The sequence below is a fragment of the Poecilia reticulata genome, chromosome 20 (genome assembly GCF_904066995.2).
Source record: "Poecilia reticulata chromosome 20, P_reticulata-male-v2, whole genome shotgun sequence".
Classification (NCBI taxonomy): domain Eukaryota; kingdom Metazoa; phylum Chordata; class Actinopteri; order Cyprinodontiformes; family Poeciliidae; genus Poecilia; species Poecilia reticulata.
In genome coordinates this window covers 23,807,446-23,831,515 of record NC_088849.1, presented here as the reverse complement: position 1 = coordinate 23,831,515, position 24,070 = coordinate 23,807,446, and the positions used below count along the sequence as shown (strand labels likewise).

The following is a 24,070-nucleotide window of genomic DNA, read 5'->3' as shown; positions in this document are numbered from 1 at the left end:
CCCAAATGAATAAACCTAAAAACCATCTATTCTTTTAAATTTAACATGCCTGCTGGTGTTATTAAGTTTAATCTTAAAATGGGGCTCTAAATATACTCGTATGTAGATGTATTTATTAGCAGATGCAGCGTTACGTAAGGATTGGACCATATAATTAGGCGTCAACAATCCAAAAACTCCCACGCACAATTTGAAACAGCCGGCTATTTCGATTCAAGGATTATGTGGAGCAATATTCAGCAGTGAAGGTCTCGGATTACGAGAAAACACAGAAGAAGACGACGACAAGGTCATGCATTTGGGTTAAACATAAAAAAAAAAAAAAAAAAAACATAACTCAGGCTGACACAAGCAAACAAACAAAAAAAAAAAACACTATGCGAGGTTTGATTTCCAAACTATTGCGATCTGATTGGCAGGTTTAGTGACTCCAGTGATTGCTTGCAGGGACAGAGTGTAAATCTACCTGAAGGGGTGGGGGGGGGGGGGGAGGGTATAATGGACAGGGTTGGCGGTGGGAGGGGGGGGGTTGCAGTTGCAGTTACACCTGCCTCCACTTGGTGGAGCCCTAGCCCTTCTCAACGCCGCTCGGCTGCAGTCTTTGCCAGACCTCGGCGAGCTTTACTCATGTTTTGAAATCCTCAAAGCAATTTTGTGATACAGTGCACACTTCCAACACCGCCGGCTCGGCTGGGCTGGGCTGGACGTTTCTTGAAAAGAGTCCGACAGTTAAAGTATGCCATGAAACCCAACCTGTGTATTATTTAGAAGAAGAAGAAGAAGAAGAAGAAGACATTCTCACTGGACTTTCTTTGAGGCTCATTAGACAAAAAGACTAAATATTCATGTTTAAAAAGTGAAACATGCAGCAGTCTCTACTCTAATTTGCACCAACTGGCATTGCTTTTTTCAACCCCTAAAAAAAAAGAAAAATCACTTAAGAGTGAGGAAGAATAAAAAATCAAGCCGGTCAGGGTTGGATTAAGTTTGTGCTTCGGAGCACATGTTCAAGATAAACACCTGGAGCTATTTTTTTTTTTCTTTTAGAGATATGAACGCTGCACCGCCTCTCCATCAAATCGCAGTATAAGTGCGACTTTCTTTCTTGTGGAGACTCAGAAAGTCAAACAGGTGCAAACACCTGCTGTACGTGCGTAGACACCAAAAAAAAAAAGAGAAAAAACGAGCGGGGATGAGTGACAGGTGCTTAATCTGAATTAACAGCTGCAAAAACAACAAAAAAAGATGGATTCATGAGGAGTTTTCAGTCTTATCTTTTAAAATCTTGACATGTGATTATGGGTTGAAGTAGCATCTAGATGAGATATGATGGATGGATGAGGGGAAAGGAGGAGAAAATGAACTGCTTTACCTTTGGTTTTGCTCTGCTTAGCATCCATCTGTGTGTCTGAGTGAGCGCTGCTCCGTCTCGGCGCTTAGCGGTGGGAGAATCGGACTCCTGACGGCAGCGCTTACATTCCAGGACTGACAGCGGCACAGCTGCTGCGAATGTGTATGGGACTGTGTGTGTGTGTGAAGGAGAGGAGGAGAGAGAGAGAGAGAGGGTCCTCCTCGCTCGCTCGCTCACTCACTTACTCCTCCTCCTCCTCTTCGTCCACACTTTCCTTCTTTCTTTCCATCATCTCTCACAGTCCCCTCCTCTTCTCTTTCCTCCTCCAGCAGTGCATCAATCCTGCCGGTGGATGTCACCGAGGCGGAGGCGACTCTGCCCCCTGATTGGCTGCCATTCACAAGTTACAGATAAAAGGGGATGAGAAGAACCAGAGCGCCGACTGACGTCTGATCTTCCCTCAATGACGGAGGAATGAAGGAGAAAGAGGCCATAACTTGTAAATCAGAGTAAGAAGGGGAAGAAGGTGGGCTTCGTTTTGACCAGTTTAGCTTCATCTTCATCATCTTCGACTCGTAGACTTGGCCGCCAGCGTGAGGCAGGTGCACACACACAGAGTCCAGGCACTCAGTCATCCCTCCTCATTACATGCTGGATGCATATCAATCCGTCTGCATGCAGCGCGGCCCACTGAGAGCCGTATAACATCTGTGTGCATGCACAGTCGAACCGCGGAGAGGTAGAGAGTAAATAAAATAATGAAATTACAAGAAAATGCAAATTTACGAGAATAAAATGACGAGAATAAAGTAATAAAACTACAAGAAAAAATTCATAAAATTATGAGGTTAGTCATGTTACAAGAATAAAGTCAAAATTACGTGAATAAGTAATAAAATTACAAAAATAAAATTGTATAAGAATTAAGTCGAAATAATTCAAAATTAAAGTCGGAATCTTCCGAGCATTTTCAAAATATAACAATTCTCTATTTACAACTTTGTTCTAGTATTTGAGTTAATCTTGTACGTCTAGTAATATTTCGACTTTATTCTCCAACAACTTTATTCTACAATAAATAATCAATTCTATTTATAATTCCCTTTATATATCCAATTTAAATCTTAAAGGGGGTGATGGCAAGCTACTGGATTGTAGCTACAGCTGCTCTGTGGCAGCCTGACGGAAGCTAGGCGGCCATTTTCTGCCACTGGCCCAGGACACAAACGATGGCAGGCGGACCGGGAATTGAACCAATGAACTACCAATTACTGGACGAACTCCTACCTCCGTCGCTCACGTTATGACTTTATTCTCATACTTTTACTTTTTTATAATTTTTTCTTAGTATAGCCCACATACTCTTCATGTCGTAGACTCGGCCGCCAGCGTGAGGCAGGTGCACACACACAGAGTCCAGGCACTCTGTCATCCCTCCTCATTACATGCTGGATGCATATCAATCCGTCTGCATGCAGCCCTGCCCACTGAGAGCCGTATAACATCTCAGTTCAGCTGGAAGCCACAGAGGGAGGAGGAGTGACGTGTGATGGATCTGATGAAGATGGGGAGCGTTGCATCTATGAGGGCGGATTCACGATGTCTGGTGCGCTTTAATCGACTAGTTTGACTACAAAGTCCAGGCCATTGGGGGAGGTGTGAATGTGCAGTCGAACGATGGAGTATTAGAGCCACACTAAGAAGATTTTTTTTTTAAAAATGAGAATAAATTCCTTATATTACGAGAATAAAGTCCTTCTTGGAATTTTTCTTCAGGTGACGGAAGGCCGGCTTTGTAACTGTCTTTATGTGTCTCTGAATGTTCACACCTAGATTTTTGGTCTGATATCTAGTTTCCACCTGTAATAACTGACTCTAGATCATGTGTGTCAAACTCGAGGCCCGTGGGCCAAGTCTGGCCCGCCATAGCTTTTTATGTGGCCCTCTAGATCCTAAACACTAAGTGAGCTTAAATATTATGTTTTCAATCAAATCAGTGCAGTTTTTATCTGTTTACTGCCAAATTATATCAATCAGTCCCTCCAGTTTATAGAGAATTATCATTGAAATTCACACAAAATCAACAAATCCCCACACTTTTTTGTGCTGATACATAATTGGGAGTTTATTGCAAATTTTTCTCAAAAATTGTTAAATGTTTTTACTTGTACTAAACAACTGATTCAGCCTTAATTTATGTCAGATTATAATCCACGATCTACACAGCAGTAATAAAAGTCGCATTTACTGTCATAAATTAGTGTAAATATTGTAAATATTTCCAAGTTAGTACCACAAACTCTGGTTTTTATTGCAAAAAAAATCACTAAAAGTATCACAAAATCCTTGACGGACTGAAAATGTTCAATAATATTATTTAATTTTAAGAATTCATTGATATTTTAACAGTTTGTGATCAGGTTTTATCAATACATTCTGGCACTAACCCTTCTTCTAATCTCAGGATTGAACCTTGAGGTACGCCACATGTGACTGATAAGCTACGCAAAAAATAAAATGTTGATTTTCTTACTTTAAAATGGAATTCATTATTCACTTTTTAATGTGTTTCCAATATTATACAAAAATGTGATTAAATAAAAAATCTGCAGAATGTGCCATTTATCAGATAATCGAAATTGACCCTAAATACCACATTGTGTTGGTCAAACACATCAAATCCCATTAAAAACCTCGACCTTGTGATGAAATGTGCAATAGTTCCACTCTGTTAAGACTCTGGAGACCTTTAGACATCTCCATATTTCCTTAAAACACACCAGACCAGATAAAGTGACTTTTAAAAAACCGCCAGTCGCTGCTTGATGAATAATGTAAGAAAAGAAGCGGCTCCGCTGGCCAGCTTCAGTCTGGGCTCGAATTTTATTCTGCTGATATCAGTGTGCATAGATTATCAGCTGTAATGCGCTGCACCAGATAAATAAAAATGCAAACAGGCCAAACTAATTAACATCCAAACGAGCGGCGAGGTAGCCTCCCTCTGATGCCAAGCCAAGTCCTACTCACACTCCATAACTCAGCCCCTCGTTGGGTTCATGGCGCTGGGAGATTAAGAAGTAGGTGTGTGTGTTTGCATTTGTTCCCCCTGTGCGCAGTGTTTACCGAATGGTTGTGTGAGTCTGTGTGTGGCGTTCTCTTGCTAACAAGCCTCGGAAAAAAGGAAGCAATTTTGTACCTCTCTGCATAGAATTAGTAATAATTTAGTTGCTATTTACACCCCTGGGATGTTAATTACGCTGTTGTTACGCGGCCCAAACAACTCGGCAAACATCAGAGAATGAGAGCGAGCATTGTTCCAAGCTGCTTGAGGAAATACAGGAACATTTTCAGACTACACTTCTTTAGAAAACACACAAACAAGCAATATCTTCCCATTTTAACTTCACAACCTTATCCGCGGCCAGTGATTCACACAAAGCAGTTTTTTTCCTGCCTCTCTTATTCTCTAGATGAGGACTCTATTACATTAAATCAAAGTTTTCCAGCCTGCAGAAACGGCTTCCTTAAGTAAGAGGTGTCTCTTGATCCTCTCCTAATACGGAGTGTCAGCTTCCATCAGCGTCACGAGAGCATACCATCGAGCTTCGCCCCTGATCGGTTTTCCGATGTGCCGCACCTTCCCAAAGCTGCCAACCACTGCGGATGCTTGGTGGCTGTTCTTTGTGCTAGCATCAGGACTCCAGCTGATGACAGGTTGTTGATTTGCCTCATTGTTTGGCAGTGGGTTAAATCACATTCAGCGAATTTTCCAAGCTCCCATTTTTCTCAGTTTTTTTTCCTTTCATCTTAAAGGTGACCAATTATGCTTCCTTGAACTGGTTTGGATAAATCTTTGACATACAAAACATCTTAATTACATGTTTCTGCACAAAGTCATTCTTGGATAATGAGATTTTAGTTAGACTGAATTGTTTTAGGGCGTCTTTGTCATTTTAAATCCAAATAAGCTGCTTCTGAATGCACCCCCCAACTTAATATTTACACTCAAATGAAAATGGCTGCAAACAGATGCGCAATTATACAACCGTACATCTTTGAAAAGTAGAAATAGAGACTCCTGCACAACCAACAAGAATGCAGCAAGTGATTTCTGGATGGTAAATCAACAGAATGACTGTCTTTTCCAGTAGCCATTGTACAGCACATACAGCAGTAAAACCAGCTGACCAAATGTCCTGGTGCGCTGTTTGGGTTGCTAGGTAACGGGCTGGGCTTCGTTGGGGTTGCTAGGTAACAGGCAGTGTCTGCTGATTTCTGACGTTACATTTCAGAGGTTTTTGAAACTGCTTATTTTCCACACACCAAAAAACATTAACTGAGAAACACATAAAGATGATTACAAAGTCGGCCTTCCACCATCTGAAGAACATTTCCAGGACTAAAGGACTATATTACGAGAATAAGGTTGTTAGCAATTGTTTCATGGTGCAAGTCAATGACTCAATGTAATATACGGTTTCCTTAGACTGAAAACTTCTTTAACCAATTTGAAAAATAAACGTCTTAAGATGACGTGTTGAAAATGTGTTGAAAAATGCATAAAAAAACCGAACTGAACATTTTAGGGATGTGCACAAATGAAGGCGAATGTTTAAATTTGAGCCTTAGCCCTAACTTGTGCACACAATTCTTATAAATTACTGCCGTTTACGTTTTCGTAATAAACAACAACATGAATTAATCAGAAATTTTGTTCATGATGGTCGTCCACCTAAAAAAACAAATTTAAGATTTTAAAGGGACTGCACTTGACTGTTATACTCTTGGTGTAGAGACAAACAACTCATTTAAAAAAATACCTTAAGTTTGTTCCGCTTGTATCGATGCAAGTCATTGAATATACAGTTCAGCGAGGCAGTAATTACCCAATGTCATGAAAAGACACAACAAGGAATCTCAAGCAGTCGTCCAACTCACCCTATGTAGTTCTTAAATTTCAGTTTGTTATGAACAAATGAGCAAACGATGAATCCAAGAATGTAATTAGGGCCTGAGAACTTAATTAGCTTCTTGGGTCCTTGGCTTGTTCACAAGAAGCTAATTAAGGTCCAGGAACTCTGTAAATGTTGTATGAGAGCTGAAATCCCTCAGGATGGTCAAACATGAGGGATTCTGGAGATCATTTTGTTTTAACGTCCTTCCACAACCAGTACAAACTTTTGTTTACAGAGTAAAGACTCCTCAATCCTGGTCATCTGTAAATGTTAATAATACTAACTTTGCTATTATTCCCAAAGACTTTTCATAAATAATTTTAAAGTATAGCAACTGGTCTCAACTAAGCTTTCAAAATATGTTCGGTTTCATTGTCGTGAAAAATGACAATAAATTCCACTTAATTATCTCTGAAAAACCCAAAACCGGATAGTTTTTTTTTTTTTTTTCTCCCACATCACACAAGTCATGTGATCAACAACCGCATGTTACTACTGGCAGAAATGACAAAGAAGACAACAGGAAGTGGTAATAGGATAATGGTGCAGCATATTTTAATAACTTATTCACATGTGATTTTAATTCTGCGTCTTATTTATTGAAAACACAGCAATTGTGAAATTGTTTTTTTTTTTGTTTTTTTTTCTCCCAACGTTAGTAATGGAAAAGCAGCTAAGTTAAGACTTCCTCTGATACTGGGGTGTACAAAATTATGAACTATTATTTCATGTTGGGGAATTCAAACATTTTCTCTCTCAATATTTTATGTAATTTAGGAGATTTTCATTGTTTCATTGTCAGACCTCAGTTACGAATATATCCGTAAACATTTGAAGGAAACTTGAACAGCTACTATTTGTAGTTGATACTGTTAAGCTTTTTTCTGTTATTTGATAATACTGACTGCATTGAAAAAAATACATTATTTAATTATAGTTAACAATGTACTGAAAGTAGATCTCATGTAAATTTAGCATATTTTCACCTGTTTTCTCTGGTTTACATGCTTTAAGGATCAAGTATGAACACAAAAGTATTGTTTAATTAGAGCACCTTATTACCACCATTGTCACAACTATTCCTTTTCAATTGCATTTCATGGTAGTTGAACTGTACTTCATATTAATAAGCATTTTATATAAGAAGTTTTAGTGGTTAGAAAGATACAGGAGATGAAACAAATAATGTAAAAGTACGTTATATAATATACATTGGCTGAGGGTTTGATTTGGTTTCATTTAAATTCATTTCACAGATTAGCTGCAGCCTTACTGAAAGCCTTGCTGAGACCAACTAACCCTGGGTGAAAATCTATAACAGAGCTTCATTTCCTAGTTCAAGGACACTTTCACTGTTTGAATGGCTCTTATTAGACACGTTAGCTATCACAGGGCCTGAGCTGCCTTTATATTACACAGACTTGGATCCGGGTTCGGAGTTTATCCGAGGTTTATTGCTCTTGTGGAACCGTTCCTTTCAAAAGGCATTTCAAAAGAGGGCCTCAATTTATATTTTGAACTATAGATATTTAATATTCATTCTAAGCAAGACTAGTAATGCAGTAAAGAAGGAAAACTGGGACAAAGGACATGTGAAATATTAAACTGGAAAGGAATAAGTCATTTATTGTCACTTAAAATGCCTCACATGAGATGCATATTATCTAACAATCTATCAATCAATCAATATATATAGACAGAACAGGCGTTTTCAATTCAAAAACCCTTTTTGCTGTTAAATTCGGTAAATAGACATGAACTCCATAACATAATGTTCAATGTTTTTGGTCTGATATGTCATCCAGCCGTCAGATTGATGCAAAGTGCTATTCTACGTACAGTCATAGTTAATAAATTAGAATGTGTTTGCCAAGGAAGCTAATTTGTCAGATTAAATGTACCTTTTGAAAATAGACACTTGTGCATCAGATCTACATAAGTGCCATCCTTTATGTATAAAAAGAGACATTGCTTTAATTTTTTTTAAAACTTAAAATCTTTTAATTAACTGAAATTAACACGAGAAAGTCCTGACCCTTTTAAAAACAAAATGTATTTGGTTTTACATTTATGTGTTGGTTGAAGAACATGACTTTGGAAGCCTTTTTTATGAATTGAACATGATTCTCTGCGGGAGTTTTTTGGGATTATCTTGTCCTCTACTGGACTTTCCCCTTGTGCCTGTTCTCTGTCTCACATGTTGGAGAATCAACCAGGGGTTTGTATAAAGATTTATGTAAAAACAAAAATAAACACCAACAGGAGCAACTTTGTTCCCATTATTTTTGTTAGAGCCGGTGAAAATCAAACTTGTAGCCCTGATATTAAAATCCTTGCATTAAGAATTTCTTTTTTGCTCCAATATCTGTCTTCTGCTAGCTCTCTTTTTCTGACACATCCTCCTTTTTTGTGTGTTTTTATTTATCCTCCATTGTACTCCCAGCAGTCTCTCAAGTTCCCACTGAGCATGCTGAAAAGGCAGTGATTAGTCTTCTCCGGACTCGTATTTAATTCAGCTGTAAATCTAAAGTTTTTCCTTAAAGCCAAGTTCAGACGGCACAGTTTTCAATGCCATTGTTTGCTTCGCACTATGCGGCGTGTTTATCTCTTAATCGGGAGTTTAGGAGTCCCTGAGGGTTCATTCTACACAAATGATCAGCAACGGGGGGTCGAACTCTGCCAGATCTTTCACTACACTGAACCCCCTGACTTATCGGACGGATCTTTATCAAGGAATTAGAGCTGTCATGCAGACAAATCTCTCTTTCACATCATTACTGTGTTTTACACCACAATTCATGTAGCTCCTGGTGATTTAGTCGGTTTCACTCAACATTTTGTTGGAGAAAAAACTCAATATTCCCCTCCAAGCTTTTTCTTTCTCAACTCTGCTGTGATTTTGCATGCTGAAAATAGTCCTTCAAGCACAATACCGTCTCCACCATACTCTCCGTTGTGACCATTGCGTGTTTTTCTTGTTGTATTTCCCTCTTCCCCTTCCCTCAATTGTTGTTGTCTCATTGGCATCGGCTCCTTCTGGCATCTTGCTTCACCACAACCTTCTCCAAAATATCTGGGAGCATAGATACATGTCTGGTAGGGGACTACTAACTGCCAATGCGGCCATCAATCCTCCTCAGATCTGGGCTATTTGCCTGAAACTTGCAACGTTTCTCGGAAAATCAGGTCTAAAATGGTGTGAAGTGTTAACCTGGCTCCAGGCAGTGTCTTCCTCCAGACTTTGTTGTTCATTTTTACCAAACACATTATGTTTGCCTGGGAGGAGGTGTAGTCTTAGGAGGTATATATGAAAATAATGTTTTTTTCCCATGTTATAGAATATTCCCTCTACTGTTAACTATATATAAAAATATTCTACAACATGGCGGTGTGAGTGTCGCACTATTTTGAGTACCTCTTGACACTTTAAATCCCCCCCAACATCTCCAAACTCAACGTTAACATTCACACATGAAAATATCTGCAAACAGTTGTGCAATTATACAACCATACTTCTTTGAAAAGCAGAAGTGGAGCCTCCTGCACAACCTATAAGAATGCAGCAAGTGGTTTCTGGATAGTGACATGAACAGCAGAACAATTCTTTTCCCGCAGCCATTGTACATTCAGCAGTAAGATCAGCTGACCAGTAGTGCTCGAGTTCCGTTTGGGTTGCTAGGTAACGGGGCTGGGCTTAGTTGGGTTGCTCGGTAACGGTGCAGTGCCCTTGGAATGTGATTTAACAATCTAAGTTTTTGAAATGGCTCATTTTACAGACACTAAAAAACATTACATTATTGCCAGAAAACGGCTGTGTGGATTTTTAAGTGCTTTTAAAAGGAGTTGAGACAAACATGAAAGTACAAAAATAGGTAAAATGGGTCCCAATTTTTAGGTGAGGAACCAGACAAAGCGCAGCCCGAAGACCCCCTTATGAGGGAGACGAACTTTGGATCTGGCGTTCCCTTGCTCGGACGCGGGTCACCGGGGCCCCACTCTGGAGCCAGGCCTGGAGGTGGGGCACGATAACGAGCACCTGGTGGCCGGGCTTTTACCCACGGAGCCCGGCCGGGCTCAGCCCGAAGAGGAGACGTGGGTCCCCCTTCCAATGGGCTCACCACCTGTCAGAGGGGCCAAAGGGGTCGGGTGCATTGTGCTATGGGCAGCAGCCGAGGGAGGGGACCCTGGCGGTCTGATCCTCGGCTGCAGAAGCTGGCTCTTGGGACGTGGAACGTCACCTCTCTGGTGGGGAAGGAACCGGAGCTAGTGTGCGAGGCTGAGAGGTTCCGGCTAGAAATAGTCTGCCTCACCTCGACGCATGGCTCTGGTTCTGGAACCAGTCTCCTTGAGAGGGGCTGGACGTACTTCCACTCTGGAGTTGCCCATGGTGAGAGGCGCCGGGCAGGAGTGGGCATACTTGTTGCCCCCCATCTTGGCGCCTGTACGTTGGGGTTTACCCCGGTGAACGAGAGGGTAGCCTCCCTCCGCCTATGGGTGGGGGGACGGGTTCTGACTGTTGTCTGTGCTTATGAGTCAAACAGCAGTTCAGATTACCCACCCTTCTTGGAGTCCTTAGAGGGGGTACTGGAGATTTCCTTGTTCTACTGGGGGACTTCAACGCTCACGTGGGCAATGACAGTGAGACCTGGAGGGGCGTGGTTGGGAGGAACGGCCCCCCCGATCTGAATTCGAGTGGTGTTCTATTGTTGGACTTCTGTGCTCGTCACGGATTGTCCATCACGAACACCATGTTCAAGCATAAGGGTGTCCATATGTGCACTTGGCACCAGGACGCCCTAGGCCGCAGTTCGATGATTGATTTTGTCATCCTTTCATCTGATCTGCGGCCGTATGTCTTGGACACTCGGGTGAAGAGAGGTGCGGAGCTGTCCACTACCTGGTGGTGAGTTGGCTCCGGTGGTGGGGGAGGAAGCCAGTCAGACCTGGCAGGCCCAAACGTGTAGTGAGGGTCTGCTGGGAACGTCTGGCGGAGTCCCCTGTGAGACGGAGCTTCAACTCTCATCTCCGGCAGAACTTCGAACACGTTCCGGGGGAGGTGGGGGACATTGAGTCTGAGTGGACCATGTTCCGTACCTCCATTGCCGAGGCGGCCTATCGGAGCTGCGGCCGCAAGGTTGTTGGTGCCTGTCGCGGCGGCAACCCTTGAACCCGTTGGTGGACACCTTCGGTGAGGGATGCTGTCAAGCTGAAGAAGGAGTCCTACCGGGCCTTTTTGGCCTGTGGGACTCCAGAAGCAGCTGATGGGTACCGGCGGGCGAAACGGCATGCAGCTCGGGTTGTCGCTGAGGCAAAAACTCGGGTGTGGGAGGAGTTTGAAGAGGCCATGGAGACAGACTTCCGTAAGGCTTCGAGGCGATTCTGGTCCACCATCCGGCGTCTCAGGAGGGGGAAGCAGTGCAGCACCAACACTGTTTATAGTGGGGATGGTGCGCTGCTGACCTCAACTCAGGACGTTGTGGGCCAGTGGGCAGAATACTTCGAAGACCTCAATCCCACCAACATGCCTTCTGTTGAGGAAGCTGAGCATGGGGACTCTGGGTTGGGCTCTCCAATCTCTGGGGACGAGGTCATCGAGGTGGTCAAAAAGCTCCTCGGTGGCAGCAGAAAATGGATGGATGGAGGTCCCAATTTTGCTGCAAACTGCAATTTGCTTTTACCTTCTGCGGCAATAACAACTATTGCCTAATTTCCCGATTGAAAGAATCTACAGCATTTTTGCACGTTAATATAGTTTAGACTTAAAGTGACAATAATTTGAGGCAATTTCAGGCCAATATTCTACTTTCCAGTGGTAATTTTACAGTAGTTAACCGCGCTAGACATCCAGACACCCCTTCCGTGATGTAATTTATTACCAACAGTGATTAATTAGAGTTAACAGTCTATATTGCACATTACTTGGTGAAGACCTTCCATCATTGGCTGGCATAAATCCCCCGTAATGTGCGGTGACGTGTGTGGGGATGGGTTGTGTGCATGATGAAGTGTTGTGTGGTGGATTCCCAGCAAAAAGCCCCGAGGATGCTCCTGTCCTAGCCAAAGTGATGACAGTTTAGTCAGTCTGTGAATACTTACTTATGGAAGTGAAACATCTGCTTTTATTGACTAAGCTGGCTCTATATCAGAGAAATTTTATGCTCTGCTGCACTCTGTGGGCTTTCATCAGATGCAGCGCTTGCAGTCTTCAGCTGCTGAAGCTCATTTATTGCCACACAATTAATTAAGCAAGTTGGAGAATTTTTTGGGGGATAATTAGTTCCTAACACATATAATTCTGATAACTCAAAACGTATCATTTAATAGCAGGAGATAACAAAATGGAACAATCAGAGCATTCAAAGTCACCTTTTTTTTCCAACACTGCAGGAAAACAAGATTTAAAATGCTACAATATGGAATAACATCACATTATGTTGTAATGTAATTAAATCAGGCTTCAGAATGTAATAAAACATTAAAACAGTATCACAATAATAATAGTACAATAAAATTTATGTAGTGCATTTAAGGACAGTATAAAATAGTCTGCCAGTGGAAATAGTAATAAAAAAAAATTAAGTAATTATTGACTTAACTGACTGAAAAGTTCCTTGTAAGTTTGTTGTGTCTTAATTCAAGTGTACAAAGATATTTGCACAAGATTAACCGCATGCATCAACGCGTTAAAGTTGACAGCCCTAATTCCTACACACATTTCCTTCCATTTACAGGTAAACACAAAAAAATTCCCTCCTTTTACGGATTAAAAGATATACAAAAGGTTCATTTTGAGTCAGGAAAAAGTTAGTACTAGTGATTGGACTTTGTTGTTAAAAGAAATACTAGTTCCATGGCAGAAGATGTTCCAAGTGAAATGATCTGCCACAGGGTTTAGTATTTTTTCATCAATATTCAGGAATTATTGACTCCTATCTTGCTGAAAAGTTTCTTGTAGTTTTGTCTAAATTCAACTGTCCAAAAATATCTGCACTAGAAACTAGACCAAAAATCCTTGGTAAGATTTTTGTTTTTTGCTGTGCATGTAAAATTCAGATTTTGAATACATTAATAAATGTCTTTTATATATTATGTCTCTTATTATTGTGACATTTAGCAATTAAAAAATGCCATCTTACTTCACCTAACTTTAGACAATAAAGACACGTCTTTATTTGGTGTATGTAAATTCTTGGTTTCAAATGTATTATATATATATTTTTTCTTATCTTATGAGCTGCATCCATTTGTTGTTGGAAGGGAACAAGAGTCTGACCTTGACAGGAAAAAACAGAACGAACACAATGAATGTTTTGCATCACATCCTGCCTGATTGGCTAATCAATGCTAAAAAAAAAGGGGAAAAACACGTTCAGTTTGCGGAGAATTACCGATAATAAACCTTGTAAAAGTGAATCCTTGCTGCACCAAAGAGACGCGCCATGATTTCTTTTACTTTTTTCCCTATAGCAGCTGCTGTCAGTACATAACTGTGTGTAATTAAGGCGCACCCACGAGGTTGTAACACTAAAGCCACTCCTGTGACTCCTGAGGACAATTTTTCTTTTCCTTTTTTGCCTTGTGAAATGTTGATGCGTTGTTGAGCTCGACCTTTTTATGCACTTAGGAACCATTTTATATGTGCAAAAAATAAAAAAAAGGTCTTCAAAACCCTTTTTTGCACATGCTTACTAGAGGGGGTTTTTATTCAAAGGCTCAAAATCACAGAAAGCTTCTTGGCCTCTTTGTGAGATTGTTTTGGTAACTGACGTCAACGTGACTCAGAAGCTTGGAGAAGAGAAATTTGTAGTGAAATTATTAATTTATTCTGACGATTAATCGCTTGTTCTAATGATTAATTGAATGTTCCAACGATTAATCGATTGTTTTGATGATTAATCAATTATTCAGATAAAGAAATGGGCTCATTCTGCAGATTTCTAATTTAACCACTTGAGCCTATTTTACACAATATTAAAAATGCAAACAAGTGAAATTATTCAGATACTTTTTCGAGTAAGAAAAATCCTGCAGTCCTTTAGCCACAACTGATCATTTCTCACAAAAAACGCATCTGCAGCTAAGAAACACGATTACTTTAATTATTGCTTTATTTTGAGCCACATAAAAGAAACAATACTGCATATTTTACCTCTTGATATATAAAAAAGCAACAGAAAAATATACACCTGAGTGAAGTTGGCCCCCCACCTTCTTCTGATCAGACAAAATTGGTGTCAAACGTTTGTGCTGGTTTGTGCAGCAAAAATTTTTGTTTGTGCCGCTATCATATTAAAGCTATAAAGAGATGTTTCTAGAGGTCATCCAAGGTCAACCATCTTCAAATCAGACAAAATGGGTGTCAATCAACTCGGCTACGTTTGTGCTGGTTTGTGCAGCAAAATTTTTTGTTTGTGCCACTATCATTTTAAAGCTATAAAGAGATGTTTCTAGAGGTCATCCAAGGTCAACCATCTTCAAATCACACAAAATGTATGTCAATCAACTCGGCTACGTTTGTGCAGCAAAAATTTTCGTTTGTGCTGCTATCATTCTAAAGATATAAAGAAAGTTGGATTTCATAAAAGTGGGGCGGCTGGTTGAACTTTTGAACTTTACACTTTCATTAATATCTTCAAAGCCAAAGCAGCACGAACGAAAATTTTTGCTGCACAAACCAGCACAAAGTAGCCGAGTTGATTGACACCCATTTTGTCTGGTTTGCAGAAGGTGGGGGGGGATGGTTGACCTTGTATGACCTCTAGAAACATTTCTTTATATCTTTAAAATTATAGCGGCACAAACGAAAATGTTTGCTGCACAAATGTAGCACAAACGTTTGACACCAATTTTGACTGATTTGTAGAAGGTGGGGGGGGGGGGGGGGCAACTTCACTCGGGTAAAATATACAGACAGGATAAGACATAGCCTGAGTCATCCAATTCATGTTTTATATAATACTGTATTTAGACATCAAGAATACATTCAGCTCAAAAAGGCGTGGGAAGAAGACAAACTTAATTACTCCCACTCCAAATTCACACAAATAAATACTGTCTACTGGTTTGTTTGTTTGGATTTACAAATGGACAGAAAATGGTGCATAATATTTGTTTCTTTTACACAATTTGAACCAGGTGAAGCAAATTGGAGGAGCTTTAGGTAGAATATATTTACAGGCAAACAGGGTTTTTCACCTTAAGTACAAAATATTTATGTTTTCTTGCAGAGTTTTGGCTTAATTACTGCTGTGAGTATGTTGTTCTTCCAGCAAAATTGTCTCTTTTTGGCATCTGTATTCTCCAGTTAGCGATTTATCTATTACTAAATTAGTCTGTGATCATTTCAATAATTTACTAATCATGTTTAAGTCAATTAATCGCTTTAGCCCTACTTGAAATGTGAAGAAAAATAGCAGCAAAAATTGTGAAATGTTCACTGTTCTTTCCTCCTAAAACATTAGTTTGGTCCAGTTCTTAAACATAAATATGTCTGATCAGAAGACTAAGTGAGATTAGACTGTTATTTGTGGATATTGGTGGAAAACTTCTAGTTTCACAGGCATATTATTTCAGAGGAAATGTCTTATTATATGAGAAATAATCTGCCAGTGAAGCTTGTACTTTTACATCAACATTAGGGAAAAATTGACCTAAAATTCCTATGTCTTGCTGAAAAATGACTTGAAAAATGACTTGTCTTATTTCAAGTGCTCTAAGATGAATGTACTAGAGACCAGACAAAAACTCTTGGTAAAATGTAGCATTTTTTACAGTGTTCCCAAAGCATGCCTTTCAGGTTTGGCTTTTTTCTTTTCCTACCTCTCACAATAGCAGCATTTTTTCCCAGCTTGAATAGTGATTACACTCCAGACTGTGTGAAAATTGGTTCAAATTGCTGCTGATTCAATTAGTGTCTTTAAAGGGAAGCATGAGAGGTGATTTGATTGGTCGTGACTAACGGTGGCCTCAGCAGCGTCTTAGTGGTAAGGAGTCGTTGCCAGGTTAGATAGACGGCGACGTCTAGGTAGGTTTGTACTTGACGCACGAAGGTCCAGAAAACACCTGAATATTCCTAAAGCTTTTTAGTACTGCCAGGACTTTGAAGCGTTCAATTAATTTACAAATCTAGCTGGAACCTTTTTATTTGCGCGTTTCTGGTACGCCTGTAAATCTGACGCACAAGTGACCTCCGTAAACAGTGATGAATGAGAAATCCACATATCTTGTCCCACGGGGGGTTAATTTTGCTTCAAAAATCGATCTGATTGGATGCTGGAAAAGATGATGTGTTCAAGTTATGCTAACAGCAAAGCAGTTAAAGTCTAAATTAGCGTCTCAAATGCTAAACATGTAGCAGCATCACAAACATCCCCAACGCTATTGTCAACGTCCATAGCGCACAATTAAAATGTTTTGGTTTAAATGTGGCCTGTTACGCTTCCTCGAACAGCTGCGGTGTGGTTGCTAGGTAACGGTGGAACTCTGCTGGGGTTGCTAGGTAACGGTGCAGTGTGTGCTGATTTGGGACGTTACTTTCCGGCGTTTTTTTTTAATCGGCTTATTTTCCAGATACCAAAAAAATATTCAATTCATCACGAAAAAACGTCTAGCTGTTGTTTTTTTTTTGTGTTTTTTTTGAGTGTGTGGGTTGTTTTTAGAAGCCGTAGAAATCCAAATGCAAGTACAAAAACGTGCGAAAAACATTCTTTTTATATATAAAAGGAATGTTTTTCGCATGTTTTTGAGAAAGAAGGAAACGAACATATATGTTTCTTTGTTTTTCAAAAGAAGTCTGTAGTTTCACCTCAGAGACAAACCTTTTGGTTAAATGAAAAGATTTTTTTAATCTGCAGGTACATGAGTATTTTCGATTTGTGTGAGATTGATTTCAATTTATTACATAAAAATCTTATTTTCAAGCATTAGTGTTTGCATGTTTACGATCTTTTAGAAATTAGATTTGACTTTCTTAAAGAAGGGAATTTGAGATGTTTTGACAGATCTGTTGTCTCTCATCTAAAAAATATCTTAAGACATGAAATATTTGTGTCTGATAAACAGAAATATTATTTATTCATGTGTTTGTTTTCCTTCCACCTCAACATTTATTCCCCAGATGGATATTCTGACATTTGCCTCGAGAGATAGCCGGTCGTATACGCTGTCCTGGCCTCCGTGATTCACAATAGGACAAAAATATAATGCCATAATTCTCGTGCAAATACTCATGTAAACAACATGTGGTGGTGTTTCACAGATGGGAAGGTTCTTGAGCTCGAATGCGGGGTTTTATCTTCTTTCCACCTCGTAACATATCGCTGCTAATTTCAACCACGATCTCCCGTTTTGCTCTCATCCGTGCAGATTTTTCCAACAGCTCTCTAGTTTGTCCTTGTGATCTTTCGCAAACTTCAGATGGCAGAAATGCTATTCTGAGAAAAAAGCTTTTTTTTTTCCCCTCTATACATCCCTGCAATGCACGTCATTGTTGCTCAGACGTCTGCTTACGGAGGAAACGTAAACAACAGAAGCCAAAAAGAAATGCCTGGAAAGGCTACTTTACAGTGATGCTGAAAACAGCAGCTGGTTTTTGAGCTGCTACTATTTCAGAACCTGAAAGTTTTCTCTATCTAAAATCTAAAAATGGTGACGCGTTATGCTGACTGTAGATAGAAAAAGTTTAATTCCAGCCAAAACACTTTCTAGGCAAAACGAGGACATTTGAGTTTCAGAAATGTTACATTTGTAAGGAAAAACTCAAGAATCTTGATATTAATTTCAGAAATTATCTAGAAAAAAATAGAACATTTGACGTTTTGAAACGTTTGAAGGTCAAAATTTGTCAACTTTTCCAAGGTTAATCTTAAAATTTCTCAGTTTTCTAATAGCTAATGTTTTACTTTTCAAACTCAGAAACTTGCAAAGTTTTTTTCTAGAAAATTTCAGAAACTAATCTCAAAATCTGAGCAAATTTTAGATTTTTCAAACTCAGAATTTTACTTAATTTTTGAGATTCTCAATTTCTATGTTTTTTCTAGTTAATTTTCAATTTTGAAAATCAGAAATTTGAGGAGTTTTTCTAAGATCCTCAAAGATTAATCTCAAAGTGTGATTTTTTTTGGCGGACATTGCTCTTTTTTTCCGTCTACATCGGTTATAAGGCAATGTTGTATTTTTTTTCCGCCTTTACGTTGAGTTAAAAGATACAAAAGAATTAAGTCACTATAAACGGCTGAAATTATGGAAAAACATTAAGATATCCCAATAATAAGATATCTCAGATATGACCAGATTCAGATTTATCACATTTATTTTGGTAAATTTACAACATTAAAAAGAATGAAAACACAATTACATGCTATTCCGCAACCCTTTTATAAATAAGTAAAATGAGTTTTACCAATGTTCAGTTTAAAATATTTATCTAAGTAAACGTAACGTCTTCTAGTGACCTCTGACCCCTTTGAGGAATCCCATTTGGATCAGCTAGCCTGTTAGCTGTTATAAACCAGAGAACATCTAGTATGTGGCGTTGTCCAGGTTTCAGTTATTGCTAAATGTTGAATAATTTATGTGGCTTTAACTGCTGAGGCACATCGGAGAAAGAGAACCATCTACTCCAAACTAATCCACTCTGGATCCGGTTAATCAAATCCTCTGCAGAGTTTTAAAACGCGGCGGCTAAGCCCGCCGTTTCCGCTTTGTTTTCACTTAAAACCTGTTTAGAAAGTTGGGGGAGTTATTAGGTTAATACTTTGCAAGCTGGCTTTTACTTTGATAAACAGAAGAAAACTAAAACCAGCCGTTTATTAGATTCGATCCAGGCGCAGATAGCTTCTTGGTGAGATTGAAAAGGCTGTTCGTCTGATCAGGACTGTCCTCTGCAGAGGTGTCCAAACGCGAAGGAAATGTCCAAATGGAAACAGAAGCTGGGACACACTGCATGGATTATGTTCTTTATCCCATATAGCCTCGAAGGATTGCCAAGTACGGATGGAGGGAGAGGCATTGGCCTACTGCTCAGTCAGAACTGGAAGGGGTGAGGATTAAGAGCTCCGACAGATTTCACAAACAAAATTTAACTAAAAGGCTCCATATTAGTCTAAAAAGTACATCTACAAGAATTAGAAAACCATCAAAAGTGACTTTTACATCACAGGTTTTGTTCAAACAGGGAACTTTGCAGATTATTGATGACATACATTCCTTATGTTGGGGGCTTGAAATTGCAAATAGAAAACTGTTTTGGTATAACTTCAATTTAACCATAACTACCATTTGAGCATGTAGCGCGTGAATTGGAAATCTCTCTTGCAAATGAGATCTTAGATCATTTGGATCAATGGGACAAGCATTATAAATAAGTCAAATACAAGTAAATTAAATAAATTTCCTTCTAGCATAACTTTGGTTTTACCATAAATTACGACTTAGAATAAATCCCATTTTAGCATAAATTCTGCCATAGCATAGCTTTTATTTTAGCTTAACTTTTGCTTTAGCAGAAATTCTGTTTTAGCATTACTGCCACTTTTACATAGCTGCCATTTTGGAATTACGTTTTAGCATAACTTCTGTTTTATCATGATCCTCGTTTTAGGATAACCTTAGCATTAACAAAAACCTGTTGGTAACTTGGCAGCGTAAGTTATGCTGAAATGTAACTTGCGCTGCCATTAAGTTACAGTTTAGCATAATTTCCATTTTTGCACGAGTCATGTTTTGCATAATTTTTGCTTTAGCATAAATCCCAATTTTAGCACAACTTTCATTTTAACAAAGCTGGCATTTTAGCGGAAGTTACATTTTAGCATAGCGTCCATTTTGGTGCAACTTTTGTTTTGGCTTAAATTAAATTTTGTCATGGTTTTTGAATTTTGTTGAGCTCTTCTGGGCCACCGTAGCCAGAGTACCAAGCAAAACTCTGACATTAACTGGGAAAACATGCTAACTCTTTGCAGAAAAACCGCAGGCTTTGATTTGAAACCTCTTTATCTTTTTCTCCCTCAAATGGCTCCAGTGTTTTTTCCTTCATGTACCCTTCATGTGCTCGGATTTGCTCGTCACTTCATGAATAGAAAACTGTTCTTTGTTTCCTCTACATTAACTGACCCATATAGCATTTTATTTTGAATTACCCAACCACTGATTTTTGGTTATGTAACTTCTTTTTGTGGGACGCTGTTGAATGCGTGGTCAAGCTGCATGCAGCATATGATGTAGAAGGCTATTATAAATAAAAATAAAAGCCCATTTTCACCCCCTCCACTCGCCAACCCTTTGTTTCCCCTCTTTGTTGCAGCCGTTGCTGCGTTTCGCTGCAGTAAATGTTCCAGCTGATTTGACATCAACCATGTGGCGCTTCTGTTCGGTGATGTTGCATTTCTTTTCTGCGACTCTGATTTGCTGTTATTTACAAGACGAGAGACCTTGTTTTCGTGAATCCACGTCTTCCAGAAGTGCATTAGCATTTAATTAAAGTATAAAACCCAATATAGCATCTTTGCTAACTGTAATAGCCCAAAGCATTTCACTGAAGATGACCTTAAATCCAACCACTGAAAATATCTTCCTTTTTTTCCTGCTTCCTTCCTTCCATGGCAACTTTGCCCTCATCACCATAATCACTGATTAATGACTACAGCGTGACACCGAAATGGAAGCAGCTTGAGCCCTAAAAGAAGAGGAGAAAAATCCACCGGATACAAGAAATCTGAAGAAAACCTCTAATCCATCTGTCTCTGCATAAGATGACATTTGCTCATCTGAATGAGGGGTTTTATGGAAGGTTTGCAAACACTAAAATATGGGTCTGAATATACTCTAACACCAAATATCTACTGCACTGAAATGTAATGCAAAACAAAACAGAATTAAAGCTACAACTTAAGTTATTTGTACATTTTCTTCTTTTTTTACCCTAAAAATGTTTAAAGATTGACTGTGACATGCAGCTCTGGAAGAAACTGATCACTTAAAATGATCAGTTTCTCTGATTTTACTCTTTATAGGTATATGCTTGAGTAAAATGAACATTGTTCTTTTATTCTATGAACTACATGACAAATTCCACGCAAAAATTTAGCATTTATTTGCAGAAAATGAGAAATAGTCAAAATAACAAAAAAGATGCAGAGCTTTCAGACCTCAAATGATGCAAAGAAGACAAGTTTATACTCATTTAGAAACAACAATATAAATTATTTCTGAACTCAGAGTTCATAAATCAATATTTGGTGGAATAACCATGAGGTTTTCAATGGGGTTCAGTGCAAAGGGCTCTTTTTTCTCGATCCAGTAAAAGTTTTAGTTCATTTTGAAAAATGCAAAACAATTCCCTAAGACAATAAACTCTTAAACCATCAGAAAATAAAATATAAGCAGTTCAGTTTTTATTTTTCTATCATTTCAATATCCAACAAAAAGTCCAACATTCCTTACCAGTAACTAAATTCAGACCTGTGAAGACAGTTACAGTAATTAAAAACTAGATAAACATTGGGAGATTCGGTGTTTAATCCTGGAAACGTTCTACAGGCGATAGAAGGCCGACTTTGTAACTGTCTTTATGTGACTCTGAAGGTTCAGGTCTACTACACCCAGATTTCAGGCCTGACCAGCAGTTTCTAGCCGTCGTAAACAATATTTTACGTCCAGATTTACTGCATCTGATTTCTTCTAATGCAGGATTATGACTAATTTTTCATCTTAATGACAAAATTCTTAAAACTATCGGATGCGTTTCTGATTTAGTACCACGTATGGAAGTTGGACAAATCGTGTTTTTGTGGGTGCAAAAAGATCAGGATCAAGTTGTTCTGTGTTCTTGTTAGAAAAACTTCAGTCATTTTAATTTATAGCATGTTGCACTGGCAGATTATTTTACATTCAATTTTAAGGGGTTATTGACTTAAAACAAGCTCCTGTTTCTTGCTGGAAATGTTTACTTTTGTCTTATTTCAAGAGATATTTTCCTTAGAAATGAGACAAAGCCACTTGGTATGTTTTGTTTTTGCAGTGCAGACCGTCAGTTTCTTTGAAAATTGAGAGTGAAATCTAAATGTGAAGGGTTGGATTTCCCACTGCTTCTCCATCACCTTTTAAGGTTTATTTTTGCTCAGTTAGGGCCCATAAACATGGAGCCACACTGTTATTAACATGGATTTATGAAGTCCAGTAATTCCTGCCTTATTATCTCTGTTGTTTTGGCTGATGGGGTTTGAATCTACGCAGGCAACAGCCTGTTTACCACCATCCCCTTACTTTCTAGAGCATTGCCACAAAGTTAATTAGCTTTGCTCCCTAATTGGGTGCAGAAGATGCTTGTGGATTTTTTTTTTTCTTTCTCTTTTCGTTGTGACAAAAGCTGGTGGAATAAAGCTTGGTCCACTTTCAGCTCAGAATGAGATGGTTAACTGTGGCCTGCTGCAGCTGTTTTCTCCCTCTGTGTAAGTTTCTGTGCCCAACAGGCTCCATCTTTTATTAAACTCCTTCCTGCTCCAAGTCTTGCTCTGACAGTTAGCAGAAGGTAGCATGTAAAACTACTTTGAGAACAACTCACGCTCTGCAGTGCACCTCCACTCCTCTTTCTGACAAGTGGTGACATAGTAACTGTCGATCTTTCCTCCCCTATTATGAAGGAGGTTTCACATTTCTCCCACTTCAGGGCTGCCAGCCGTCTTTTCTCTCCACACATTTCTCCTTTGAAACTTGCTCTGCTGCTACAAATCAAATCATGACGTATCGAGCAGAACCGCTCTCAAGTAGCGGCTGCTTTGACAACGCTGCAGACAAGCGTGGATGTCTGGTAAGGCGCGTCGCTCCCTATGGTAGCCGGCTGTGCAGCATCAGAAAAGGGGTCATTCTGACACCTGGAGACTTATTAGAAATCACTTGCTTACTTTTAGGAAAATCAGCTGAATTTAAATTCAGAAATACTTTTATTTTGAATATTTTGTTGTAGATGCTGTAGCAGTCTGTAATACAGCACTTTCAAAGAAGCCTCTGACTGAAGAGATTTTTTTTTTGAGAATCTTTTTTTGTTTGCACAAACATCTGCAGAAAATAGTAAAAATAAATAAATTAAAAATCCCCAAAAAATAAAACTACACTGCAAAAACAGAAAATCTTACTTAAAAGCTGAAGGTGAAGTAGTGTCTTTCACTGACTGCACTGCAAAAATATACAATTTTACCAAGTATTTTTGAGCTATTCTAGTTCAAACATACTTGGAAAAAAAAACAAGTACAGTACAACTAACTTTTCTAGAAGAAAATGAAACTTGTTCTATAATTCCTCAAATATTGATTAAAAAGTACTAGGTATAAATCCCATAATTTGCAAGTGGAACTAGTACTTTTTCATCAGTATTAGGAAATATTTACTTAAAACAAGCTGGTACATCTTGCTTAAAAATTACTCTCAAGTTAGTTTTGTCTTGTAATATATTTTCTCTACAAACCAGACAAAATGCTTGGTCAGATTTTGTTTTTGTTTTAGAAATATGAAAATAAATAAACTTAATGGCAACACGCCAATTTAGAAGAAACTTTTTTTTTGATAAGTTTATGCGCCAGGATGAGGTGGCTTTTTGAGAATATTTTGCAAAACTGCAATGGAAAAACTTTTTTTTTGCATCACCGGAGTCATGTGACCAACAGCCGGATGTTACTACTGGCGGAAATGATGAACAAGACAACAGGAAGTGGTAGGAAGATGATGATGCTGTGTGTTTTTTAATTACTTTATTCATGTGTGATTTTAA

General features: G+C 38.9%; 1 protein-coding gene and 1 long non-coding RNA gene across 3 annotated transcripts in view; one reads left to right on the top strand and one right to left on the bottom strand.

Moving 5' to 3' along the window:
- Nucleotides 1-1,515, bottom strand: part of LOC103456693 (cadherin-10-like) — a 41,897-nt gene extending 40,382 nt beyond the window's left edge. The window contains exon 1 of one of the 2 annotated variants that reach the window (XM_081601498.1): nt 1,373-1,515. The gene's annotated coding sequence lies outside the window, so the exon portion shown is untranslated. The remainder of the gene's footprint in view (nt 1-1,372) is intronic. The other variant, XM_008396404.3, reaches the window with a different exon arrangement.
- LOC145549352 (uncharacterized) overlaps nt 1-24,070 on the top strand; it is an 89,410-nt gene that overhangs the window by 10,338 nt on the left and 55,002 nt on the right. The window contains exon 2 of the long non-coding RNA XR_014085288.1: nt 1,681-1,860. This is a non-coding gene — a long non-coding RNA (uncharacterized LOC145549352). The remainder of the gene's footprint in view (nt 1-1,680; nt 1,861-24,070) is intronic.